We start from the raw sequence: 12774 nt of genomic DNA, 5'->3' as shown, positions 1-12774 counted from the left end.
TAATTGGCTACACCTGAGGTTCACCTCTGCTCAAATGAACCGCTGCCTATGAAGACAATATTTTGGCACAGACAACGAGCTGCAGTACAGAGTAGATAATTGTCGAAAAGTTCTGGCGACTGTCTTCTATAACGAGGGAATTGAAAAGTTGGTACAACGCTACTACAGGTGTCTAAGTCTGAGGGGCGACTGTGTAGAGAAGCATCTGGAAGGTGTAGCTAACTGTTGGAAATAAAACAGTTTTGATTTTCACAGTGGTTTCCATTTCGCGACCTATCGTTCCTTACTTTCCGAATAGCCCTCGTATTTATTTATTGCTCCTATAAAACAGACCTTCAGTCCCGTTACCTAATGAAGATCGTGTTAGTCAAATTATAAAGGTGACAAATACAGGGTGTACATAAAGTCCGGGAACACTTTCAATTATTTATTGCACAAGAAATAAACATTGTACAGATGTCATAGATATTGCATTTTGAAGAGAAACTCTGAAAGTGTTCTTTACAAAATCGATGCGCGAACCATGAGTGACCCGGCAATTGTCAACACGGTAATCGAATTCTTGCCATACCCGTCCCAGCATGGCATCGTCGACTGAGGCAGTCACTTCCCGTATTCTCTCCCGAAGCTCTGCTACATCACTTGGTAGAGGCGGTACATACACCAGATCTTTATAGTGTCCCCACAGAAAAAGTCACACGGAGTGAGATCTGGCGATCAGGGAGGCCGTTTCATGAAACAGCTGTCCCGCTGTGTAGCACGGCCGATCCATCGATACGGCAGCTCAGTGTTCAGGTACTCACGAACTTCGCGATGGAAATGGGGTGGAGCCCCATCCTGCAGAAAGATGATGGGAGAGTCCGACTGCATTTGAGGCAGTACACATTGCTGCAACATATACAAGTAGGAATATCTAGTGACAGTGCTCTCGGCGAAGAAGAATGACCCGTACAGTTTTCGCCTTGACAAGGCACAAAAAAAACATCGAATTTGCTGTGCCAGTGGTAAATGGCCTTCTTTGTTGGTGTCTTCTTACCATACTAGGTTCTAAACATCCGGTGAACAGGTGTAGCACACTAGTTTTTGTCGAACTCCAACACAGAGAGCTCGCTCCACACCTGAACTCGCCATGTTTGCGACTAGCGCTGACTATCGGCAAATTACCGAACTACGCTGAGGCGGTATACACGAAAAAAGCTTCCAGGAATTCTCTTGAAAATGACATATGTATGATATCTGTACAATATTTGGTTCTTGTGAAATAAAAAATGAAAGTGTTCCCGGACTTTATGTACGCCCTCTATATGAACATCCGTCCCTGCAATCACTACACAGTGTTTAAAGTGCAGGCTACTGCTTGAATAATCTATCCTAAGAATCTATCAACCAATCCTTTAAACCTGAATATTAGGATCATGTCATTCAGAGCAGCTGACTATTGTACACGGAAATTTTGACCTGGCATCCCTGCGCTAAGTGGCACTTCGGTACTCGGGAGCTAAACTTCGCTGTTAAAGAGGAACAAACTGATACAAGTTACCAGCTATGCATCTGAAGTATGTCTCTGAGCACTATGGGACTTAACTACTGAGGTCATCAGTCCCCTAGAAGTTAGAACTACTTAAACCTAACTAACCTAAGCACATCACACACATCCATGCCCGAAACAGGATTCTAACCTGCGACCGTAGCGGTCGCGCGGTTTCAGACTGTAGCGCCTAGAACCGCTCGGCCACTCGGCCGGCATCTAAAGTGTGTCTCGATGTCACTCTTCGGAGGGAATACAACAAAAACAACAGTATATACTCCTTTCAAATAATCTTCTCAGGGTTACAGCCGATTAACACTAAGAAACTTCCTGGCAGATTAAAACTGTGTGTCGGACCGAGACTCGAACTCGGGACCTTTGCCTTTCGCGGGCAAGCGCTCTACCGACTGAGCTACCCAAACATGACTCACGCCCCGTCCTCACAGCTTTAATTCCGCCGGTACCTCGTCTCCTACACTGTCTAAGTTACACAATATTTTATCAAAACAGCCGTTTGACTTCTTCAGGTGATCATGATAGACAACGCTGCACGATGTGAGTACGACAGCGTTCAAATTTATCGACACTACGAGCAGGAATCACACACTCGTGCTGAAAAGCTGTTACAGATAGCCGAGCCGGCCGCTGTGCCCGTGCGCTTCTTGGCGCTTCAGTCTGAAACCTCGCTACCGCTACGGTCGCAGGCTCGAATTCTGCCTCGGACATGGATGTGTGTGATGTCCTTAGGTTAGTTAGGTTTAAGTAGTTCTCAGTTCTAGGGGACTGATGACCTCAGAAGTTCGTCCCATAGTGATCAGAGCCGTTTGAACCATTTTAACACATAGCCGAAAGCAGCCCTCGTAGTGGCCTCTGCCGGGAGCCGAAGAGAGACCTTCCGCTCGAGTGCTGTAGCGGTGACTGTGTTGACGACGTGCAGCCGGAGTCCCTCCACATGCGCTGCACGTACCTGCACAAAGGTGACGAAAGTCACGGGATACCTCCTAATATCGTGTCGGAAATCCTTTTGACCGGCGTAGTGGAACAGTTCGACGTGGCATGAACATAACAAGTCGTGGGAAATATAGAACCATCTCTATAGCCGTCTATAACTACCAAAGTGTTGCCGCTGCAGGATTCTGTGCACGAACGGAGCTCTCGATTATGTCCTACCAATGGTCAATGGGATTCACGTCGGGCGATGTGGCTGGCCAAAGCATTTGCTCGAATTCTTCAGAAAGTTCTTGAAACCGATCGCAAACAATCATGACCTGGTGACAAGGCGCATTGTCATCCATAAAATTTCTATCGTTGTTTGGGAAGGTGACGTCCACAGATGGCTGTAAATTGTTTCTAAGTACCCGAACGTAACCATTTCCAGCATTATATATCACAGTTTCGAAGTGCACACAGCCCACACCATTATGGAGCCACCAAAAGATTTCACAGTGCCTTGTTGACAACCAGAGGCCATGGCTTCGTGTGGTCTACACCACACTCAAGCCCCACCATCAGCTCTTACAAAACTGAAATCGGGACTCATCTGACAGGGCGACGGTTTTCCAGTCGTCCAGTGTCGGGCCAATGTGGTCACGAGCCCAGGAGAGGCTCTGCAGGCGATGTCGTGCTATTACCAAAGGCTCTCTCGTCGGTCGTCTGCTGCCACAGTCCATTAATGCCAAATTTCCAAATTTCGCTGCGCTGTTCTGATATCTTACACATTGATTTCTGTTGTTATTTCACACAGTGTTGCTTGTCTGTTAGCACCGACAGCTCTGCACAAAGCCCACTGCTCTCGGTCGTTAAGTGTAGGCCGTCACACACTGCGCTCTCCACGTTGAGACCTCGGATTTGATATTCTCGGCACTCTCTTGACACTGTTTATCTCAGAATATTGAATTCCCTGACTGTTTCCGAACTGGAATGTCCCATGAGTCTAGCTCCAACTACAATTCCGTATTGAAAGTGTGTTGATTCCCGTCGTGCGGCCATAATCACGTGGGAAACCTTTTCACATAAATCACCTGAGTGTGAATGACGGCTCTACCAATGCAGTGCCCCTTTATATCTTGAGTATTCGACACTACTGCCATCTGTATGTGTGAATATCACTATCGCATGACATTTGTCATCTCGGTGTACAAAGGAGGTAATACTGCGAGCACTTGGCGCTCGAGAAAGAACGATTCGTCTCGCAGTCTCTATGTTATTGTAATCGAAATATATCAGTACCATCCACCATGGCGACAGCACGATCCCTGCTCATAAAGAACAGCCGGCACGAGTGGTCGAGCGGTTCTAGGCGCTACAGTCTGGAACCGCCCTACCGCTACGATCGCAGGTTCGAGTCCTGCCTTGGGCATGGATGTATGCGATGTCCTTAGGTTAGTTAGGTTTAAGTAGTCCTAAGTTCTAGGGGACTGATGACCTCAGAAGTTAAGTCTCATAGTGCTTCATGCCATTTGAACTATTTTTGCCATAAAGAACAGATACCTAATTGAAATACCCAAAATTGTCTTACTGCGACTACAAACTGGGCAACATGCTTGGCTACAGTACATGGATACTGAGCAGCTTGCACACTTGAAATATACAAATACGATCCAAATGACCGTTTACATGTCCAATGATATTGCAGCGAAGCTCTGAGTACATATTATGGATGCTACTGGAAAGGGCGATAATTATTCTTAAGGATCCCAGCCAGTACTAATGTCTGTACGCGAAAAAGCAAAAATATGACTGCTTTAAGCACCTGAAGACTTCCAACAGCTGTAACAATGAAATATTGAGAGACTTAGACAATTATCTCGAGGCAAGCCTGAAAACTGTGTTTGTTACAGATGCGCTGGTAAAGCCTGAATAGTCTTGTATCAAGCTGCAGTTGAGTGTGGCACAGAATTTCCGTGGTCTGAGACACTGACGCTCCTCGCAAAATGGGGATTTGTTTCAACGTAGAAGACCAAAATAGCAGAAGTGCGAGGCCCGTATTACGACTCGGAAACAGAACGACAGCAGCGGTCCAAGTGTGACAGTGAACATTGAATACGAGAAATATTGTGCAGAAATCCTTATTATTGCTTTTCGAAACACTGGTAGTAATGACACTTTTCATTTATACGTCATACCTGGGTCTTGTAATCTGGTCATAATGTGTATTTATTACACTACTGGCCATTAAAATTTCTACACCACGAAGTGTGTTGCCTGGTGAAACGTTGTTGTGATGCCTCGTGTAAGGAGGAGAAATGCGTACCATCACGTTTCAGACTTTGGTAAAGGTCAGATTGTAGCCTATCGCGATTGCGGTTTATCGCGTTGGTCGAGATCCAATGACTGTTAGCAGAACGTGGAATCGGTGGGTTCAGGAGGGTAATACGGAACGCCGTGCTGGATCCCAACGGCCTCGTATCACTAGCAGTCGAGATGACAGGCATCGTTTCCGCATGGCTGTAACGGATCGTGCAGCCACGTCTAGATCCCTGAGTCAACAGATGTGAACGTCTGCAAGACAACAACCATCTGCACGAAAAGTTCCACGACGTTTGCAGCAGCATGGACTATCAGCTGGGAGACCATGGATGCGGTTACCCTCGACGCTGCATCAAAGACAGGAGCGCATGCGACGGTATACTGAACGACGAACCTGGGTGACGAATGGAAAAACGTCATTTTTTCGGATGAATTCAGGTTCTGTTTACAGCATCATGATGGTGCATCCGTGTTCGGCGACATCGCGGTGAACGCACATTGGAACCGTCGATTCGTCATCGCGATACTGGCGTATCACCCGGCGTAACGGTATGGGGTGCCATTGGTTACACGTCTCGGTCACCTCTTATTCGTATTGACGGCTCTTTAAACAGTGGGCGTTACATTTCAGATGTGTTACGACCTGTAGCTCTACCCTTCATTCGATCCCTGCGAAACCATACATTTCAGCAGGATAATGCACGACCACATGTTGCAGGTCCTGTACGGGCCTTTCTGGGTACAGAAAATGTTCGACTGCTGCCCTGGCCAGCACATTCTCCAGATCTCTCACCAACTGAAAACACCTGGTCAATGGTGGCCGACCAACTGGCTCGTTACAGTACGCCAGTCACTACTCCTGATGAACGGTGGTACCGTGTTGAAGCTGCATGGGCAGCTGTACCTGTAAACGCCATCCAAGCTCTGTTAGACTCAATGCCCTGGCGTATAAAGGCCGTTATTACGGCCAGAGGTGGTTGTTCTGGGTACTGATTTCTCTGGATATATGCACCCAATTTGCGCTAAAATGTAATCACATGTCTGTTCTAACCGTTTATCGCCAGCATTTCTTGGTGTAAGAGTTTTAATGGTCAGTAGTGTCTGTGAATGCTTGGTGTCTGTTCTTTCAGACATGTCCGAAGGAACAGACACTACACATTCATATAATTGATACGCTTGGCTGGGCAATGGAGCCATCTTCTTCAGTGCGAATGCACAAATTCGTCCCACCTCCGGCGGGATTCTCAGAGTAGCGCACATGGAGTCTATGGAGAGGGACTGCGGGTAGATGGCGCTCGGTGGGAATGTGGATTGGCCATGAGGCGTCCCGCAGTAGTTCGCGCAGTTGCGACAACGCTTTGTCCCAGAAGACGCAATGGTTAACGCGCCTGCCTGGTAAGCAGGAGATCCTGGTTTCGAATCCTGGTCCGGTATACGTTTTCACTCGCCGCCGCTGATTGCGCGTAATGTCCCTCTGCAGCTGACTGCAGTGATCACCTTTAGTTTACATGAAATGTATTTATTCATAAAACCCAATACTGCATTTTGTAAAAAAATGTGCCTGTTACCAAGAGGAAATACGTTCCTCAATACGACCTGTCTTGTGCGTAGAATCAGAATTAGAATTGTAACTTAAATACGAGGGTGTGTCAAATGAAAACTACACTCCTGGAAATTGAAATAAGAACACCGCGAATTCATTGTCCCAGGAAGGGGAAACTTTATTGACACATTCCTGGGGTCAGATACATCACATGATCACACTGACAGAACCACAGGCACATAGACACAGGCAACAGAGCATGCACAATGTCGGCACTAGTACAGTGTATATCCACCTTTCGCAGCAATGTAGGCTGCTATTCTCCCATGGAGACGATCGTAGAGATGCTGGATGTAGTCCTGTGGAACTGCTTGCCATGCCATTTCCACCTGGCGCCTCAGTTGGACCATCGTTCGTGCTGAACGTGCAGACCGCGTGAGACGACGCTTCATCCAGTCCCAAACATGCTCAATGGGGGACAGATCCGGAGATCTTGCTGGCCAGGGTAGTTGACTAGAGCACGTTGGGTGGCACGGGATACACGCGGACGTGCATTGTCCTGTTTGAACATCAAGTTCCCTTGCCGGTCTAGGAATGGTAGAAGGATGGGTTCGATGAGGGTTTGGATGTACCGTGCACTATTCAGTGTCCCCTCGACGATCACCAGACGTGTACGGCCAGTGTAGGAGATCGCTCCCCACACCATGATGCCGCGTGTTGGCCCTGTGTGCCTCGGTCGTAAGCAGTCCTGAATGTGGCGCTCACCTGCACGGCGCCAAACACGCATACGACCATCATTGGCACCAAGGCAGAAGCGACTCTCATCGCTGAAGACGACACGTCTCCATTCGTCCCTCCATTCACGCCTGTCGCGACACCACTGGAGGCGGGCTGCACGATATTGGGGCGTGAGCGGAAGACGGCCTAACGGTGTGCGGGGCTGTAGCCCAGGTTCATGGAGACGGTTGCGAATGGTCCTTGCCGATACCCCAGGAGCAACAGTGTCCCTAATTTGCTGGGAAGTGGCGGTGCGGTCCCCTACGGCACTGCGTAGGATCCTACGGTCTTGGCGTGCATCCGTACGTCGCTGCGGTCCGGCCCCAGGTCGACGGCCACGTGCACCTTCCGCCGACCACTGGCGACAACATCGATGTACTGTGGAGACCTCACGTCCCACGTGTTGAGCAATTCGGCGGTACGTCCACCCGGCCTCCCGCATGTCCACTATACGCCCTCGCTGAAAGTCCGTCAGCTGCACATACGGTTCACGTCCACGCTGTCACGGCATGCTACCAGTGTTAAAGACTGTGATGGAGCTCCGTATGCCACGGCAAACTGGCTGACACTGACGGCGGCGGTGCACAAATGCTGCGCAGCTAGCGTCATTCGACGGCTAACACCGCGGTTCCTGGTGTGTCCGCTGTACCGTGCGTGTGATCATTGGTTGTACAGCCCTCTCGCAGTGTCTGGAGCAAGTATGGTGGGTCTGACACACCGGTGTCAATGTGTTCTTTTTTGCATTTCCAGGAGTGTATATCTTTTAAAATATTAATTGTGCAGAAGTGGTACAAAGCTGTATCGCTTTTCAACATAATCTTCCCCACGCTCAATGCAAGTCCTCCAGCGCTTGCAAAGTGCATATATTACTTTAGGAAAGAATTATTTTGGTAGTCCGCGCAACCACTCATGCACCACGTGGCGTACCTCTTCATCAGAACGGAATTTCTTTCTTCCCATTGCGTGTTTGAGTGGTCCAAACATATGAAAATCATTTGGGGCAAGGTCTGGTGAGTATGGTGGATGAGTAAGACACTTAAAATGAAGGTCTGTGATTGTTGCAACTGTTGTGTGCTCAGTTTTTGGCCTTGCATTGTCATGTTGCAAAAGAACACCTGCTGACCTCAATCCAGGTCGCAGATGATTTTTCAGGAGATCTGTGTATGATGCACTGGTGACATCGTTCCCTGTAGGCATGTAATGCTCTGACGCCTTTTTCGTCAGCATAACCTTCCCTGCCGATGGTTCTGTTCGAAAGTTCTTTGGTTTTGGTGATGTGGAATGACGCCATTCCTTGCTCGCTCTCTTCGTTTCCGGTTGGTGGAACTGAACCCAGGTTTCGTCCCCAGTAACGATTCTTGCAAGGAAGCCATCACCTTCTCGTTCAAAGCGCCGAAGAAATTCTTCACAAGCATCAAATGTCGTTCTCTCATTTCAGGAGTCAGCTGCCGTGGCACCCATCTTGCAGACACTTTGTGAAAGTGGAGCACATCATGCACAAAGTGCTGTGCTGACCCATTACTAATCTGTAAACACGCTGCAATGTCACTCGGCGGTTTTCCTTCACTATGGCTTCAACTGCTGCTATGTTCTGTGGAGTCTCAACTCGTTGTGCCTGACCTGGACGAGGAGCATCTTCCACTGAAGTCACACCATTTGCGAACTTCCTACTCCATTCGTAGACTTTCTAACAATCCAACCACAACAAAGGTCAAAAATTAATTATGATTGTAGTGTTGCTCACGCTGCTAAATATTGCATTTTCGGGCAACAACAAAGTTATATTATGTGGAAGGTGTGATAAGAGCACATTTAATAAAGTCATTTCTTGAAATAATGGCACTCACCTTTTCGTGTTTCCCACGCTAGTCTCGTTGTGAACTCATGGCTCAATCGTCGAAAATCTAGGTAGTGATGATTCCAACCTCGGATGCAAAGAGGCCTAGGTGTTATTCTGCGATATTCAAAAGTTTTATAGATGTGTTTCATAATTCATTCTTGTAAATTAAACTTTTGCAAGTTAGGACAAGGGTGATGTAAAAAGTAATCAGCACTTCGAATTCAAGTTACACTTCTTTTTTATTACTTTTGTTGCAATATCACGTAACTCGTTCCAAAACATCACTTCACAATATAAAACATACTTGAAAATATCTTAGCCCGCATCTCGTGGTCGTGCGGTAGCGTTCTCGCTTCCCATGCCCGGGTTCCCGGGTTCGATTCTCGGCGGGGTCAGGGATTTTCTCTGCCTCGTGATGGCTGGGTGTTGTGTGATGTCCTTAGGTTAGTTAGGTTTAAGTAGTTCTAAGTTCTAGGGGACTGATGACCATAGATGTTAAGTCCCATAGTGCTCAGAGCCATTTGAACCATTTTTTTTTTAAATATCTTTCTCACTGCTAAAGTTCACATTTCATAAACTGACTAGAATTTGCGTCTTTTTAACATGACGACCAAAGCTTGACTCTCTAATAAACGCTTACGCGCCCAAAAATCAGAGTTACAAGTACGTCAATGATAATAGTGACAAAAGAAAGAATACACATAAGAATAATATCATTTAAATATATACATATCGATGTATCGATTACTTCTACATTAATGAAATCAAATCTGAATGTTGTCACAGAAATATGTTAACTATTTTACAGAAACACAGTAGAATATTGCTGGTATCGAGAGGTGAGGTGCCGTAATGGTTACGTAATTCAAGTACCGTTACAACTTGCTGCTGTGACAAACATGCATCACGTGTTGAGCCTTCATTCGTCGATGAATTTCGATAGGTTTCACACCTTTACTACACAAAATCCGAATAACAGAACGCTGTGCCTGCCGGGGTGGCCGAACGGTTCTAGGCGCTTCCGTCTGGAACCGCGGGACCGCTACGGTGGCAGGATCGAATCCTGCCTTGGTCATGGATGTGTGTGATACCCTTAGGTTAGTTAGGTTTAAGTAGTTCTAAGTTCTAGGGGACTGATGAGCTCAGAAGTTGAGTCCCATAGTGCTCCGAGCCATTTGAACCATCTGAACAGAACGCTGTTCTTCCCTGGTGCAAGTCGTAACTGGGGTGGCCATCTTTATACTGATACTGCGACGGTATGTGTGCATCTGCACTACGCTGCCACCTGCAGGTTATTCTGCATGCTGTTTGTAGTACGCTAACGAACTTACAGGAAAACGGTGCGAAATTTCTATTTGTTATCACAAATTTAAGGTATCCATTTGACTAGCCCTCGTATGTTGCCCGTATTCTGCTTAGTTTTTACGCTTATCCGTGATATTGCATGGAGTAAATGCTTGATAAACTTGCAGCGCTCGTGTGGCGTCTCATCGCACCAAGGGCATGGTACTAGAAGTCCGTATGTGTGTGATTTACACCTGCGTGTGCTTGAAGGCAGAGCTGCGTAGCAGCCCATGCGCACAGTAAACGCAGCGCGGGAGCAGAGCAACAGGTGTCGGCGAGGCACCCGACGCGTCCATTTCCATCCCTCCCCTCCGTGCCCGTCTCACCCAATCCCTCTGGTTTCTGAAGTAACGCAGTGCGCGCATTCATCAGCGCCAGAGGAACTCTCTTTAATAACTCGCCTGCCGGCACAGGCGGCGAGAAATCCTCGCAGCCACCCGGCCGAGTCTAAATTTACGCCGTACGGACGCGGAATGGCCAGGGTGCCTTCGGTAATAAAAAAAGAAGCTACTTACTATCAGTGGACTCATTTCAAAGTCATCTGATACGCGTAAAAAAACAACGTTTTATGCAAATGAAGCAAAGCTGCATCTGTTTCTGTTTGTTAGTTTCTCAGTACAACGGTCACTTTTCGCTTAAAAAATTGAAAACCGCTGTTTTGCGGACGTTCTTCTCTATGCAATATTTCTCATTTGGTTGTGAGGAAACTATTATATAGAAAACGGTTTTTTTAATGCGTTTGTAGTCTGATATCATAGCGTGATACTGAACTTTTATTTTCGCTATCGTCCGTATTTATTGTGATACTTTCAAATTAAGTAAAACATGACGTATATTTTGAAAAGTTTGCATTAAAAGATGTATTCGCTGACCAGTTTACGTTTGGTGCATTCTGTGTCATACAATGCTTTATACGAAATGCGACTGACTTAGGAAGGGCAGTGAATAGGCGACACCCACTCTAGCCGGCCGCGGCGGTCCCGCGGTTCTAGGCGCGCAGTCCGGAACCGTGCGACTGCTACGGTCGCAGATTCGAATCCTGCCTCGGGCATGGATGTGTGTGATGTCCTTAGGTTAGTTAGGTTTAAGTAGTTCTAAGTTCTGGGGGACTGATGACCACAGCAGTTGAGTCCCATAGTGCCCAGAGCCATTTGAACCATTTGAACACCCACTCTAGGACAAACAAAAAGACGCATCACCAAGGAATTCCCCGAACGGGATGGAAATCGGTAGTTGTGTTGTACATTTACAAGTGATTACAATTTCAGAAAAATTAGTTCTTCTATTCAAGAAAAAGAACTACACAAACGAACAAGTCAATAAGGCGTTGTTCCACTTCCGACCCTTATACAAGCAGTCACTCGGCTTGGAACGGATTGATTGATCCATTATTGGAAGTTCTCTTGAGGGATATCGTGCCAAATAATGTCCAGCTGGTGTATTAGATCGTCAAAATCCCGAGCTGCTTGGAGAACACTACCCACAACGCTCCAAACGTTCTGTACTGGGGAGAGATTCAGCGATGTTGGAGACCAAGGTAGGATTCGGTAAACAAAAAGACAACCAGTAGACACTCTCACGGTGTGCGGGCGGCCATTATCTTGCTGAAATGTAAGCCCAGGATGGTTTGCCATGAAGGACAACAAAACGGGGCGTAGAATATCTTCAACTTGCCGCTGTGCTGGTAAGGTGCCGAGGATGACAACCAGAGGGGTCCTGTTACGAAATGAAATGGCAACCCGGGCCCTATGGTGGGCGACAGCCAAGTGGTATCCCACCGCTGTCCAAGGCACCCCATATCCGTCTTCACCAGTCAGTTAGAAGCCGGAATTAACACTGAAACCAGTTCTACTCCAGTCAATGAGACGTCAGCCAGAAGACGTGCAATATGGGCAGGACCCTACAATAACCCTGGGATTTTGACTATCTAATGCGCTAATTGAACAGAATTTGGCACGATATCCCTCAGGAGGAAAATGAACAACTCTATCATTGCTAAGAGGGATAACTATTTGTATAAGGACCAGAAATGGACCAACGCGTTATTGACTTGCTCAATTTGTGAAGCTCTTTGTCTTGAATAAACCACCCAGTTTTTCTGAAATTGTAATCATTTGTGTTGAACCGGTACATCACGTCTACTGATTTCCATCTCCTTCGGATGATTGCTATATCATGCGCCGGGTTTTTGAGAGTGTATTTGGAAGTTGGCGCTGTAAGTCTGGTGGCGATGCGCCACACGCGAGGTCATTGTCGCCTGAAACGCCGTGCTTAAGTCCGCAGGGCAGAACAGGTAGTTGCAATTGTGGAAAGGGGCCAAAAGGAGCAGTCAGTTACGCTCAAACACACACAGCTTTATTTAGTTGACCAAACAATACAGCAAAAACTTCCGAACTTAGTTATTAGCTCAATAGGCCACATTATTTTATGCCTTAAGAGGACAACCACTTAAATCTGAAAACGGCTGAAAGCCATTAACTTAAAATTCAGACT

General features: G+C 47.0%; 1 non-coding gene across 1 annotated transcript; it reads right to left on the bottom strand.

Annotated features, from left to right (window-relative positions):
- Positions 1-1875: 1875 nt before the first annotated feature.
- Positions 1876-1950, bottom strand: Trnas-cga (transfer RNA serine (anticodon CGA)). Its single transcript has one exon. It is a non-coding gene; the product is annotated as a tRNA-Ser (tRNA).
- Positions 1951-12774: the final 10824 nt, after the last annotated feature.

Source organism: Schistocerca gregaria, chromosome 7 (assembly GCF_023897955.1).
Source record: "Schistocerca gregaria isolate iqSchGreg1 chromosome 7, iqSchGreg1.2, whole genome shotgun sequence".
Classification (NCBI taxonomy): Eukaryota; Metazoa; Arthropoda; class Insecta; order Orthoptera; family Acrididae; genus Schistocerca; species Schistocerca gregaria.
This window is presented reverse-complemented; position numbering and strand designations above follow the sequence as displayed.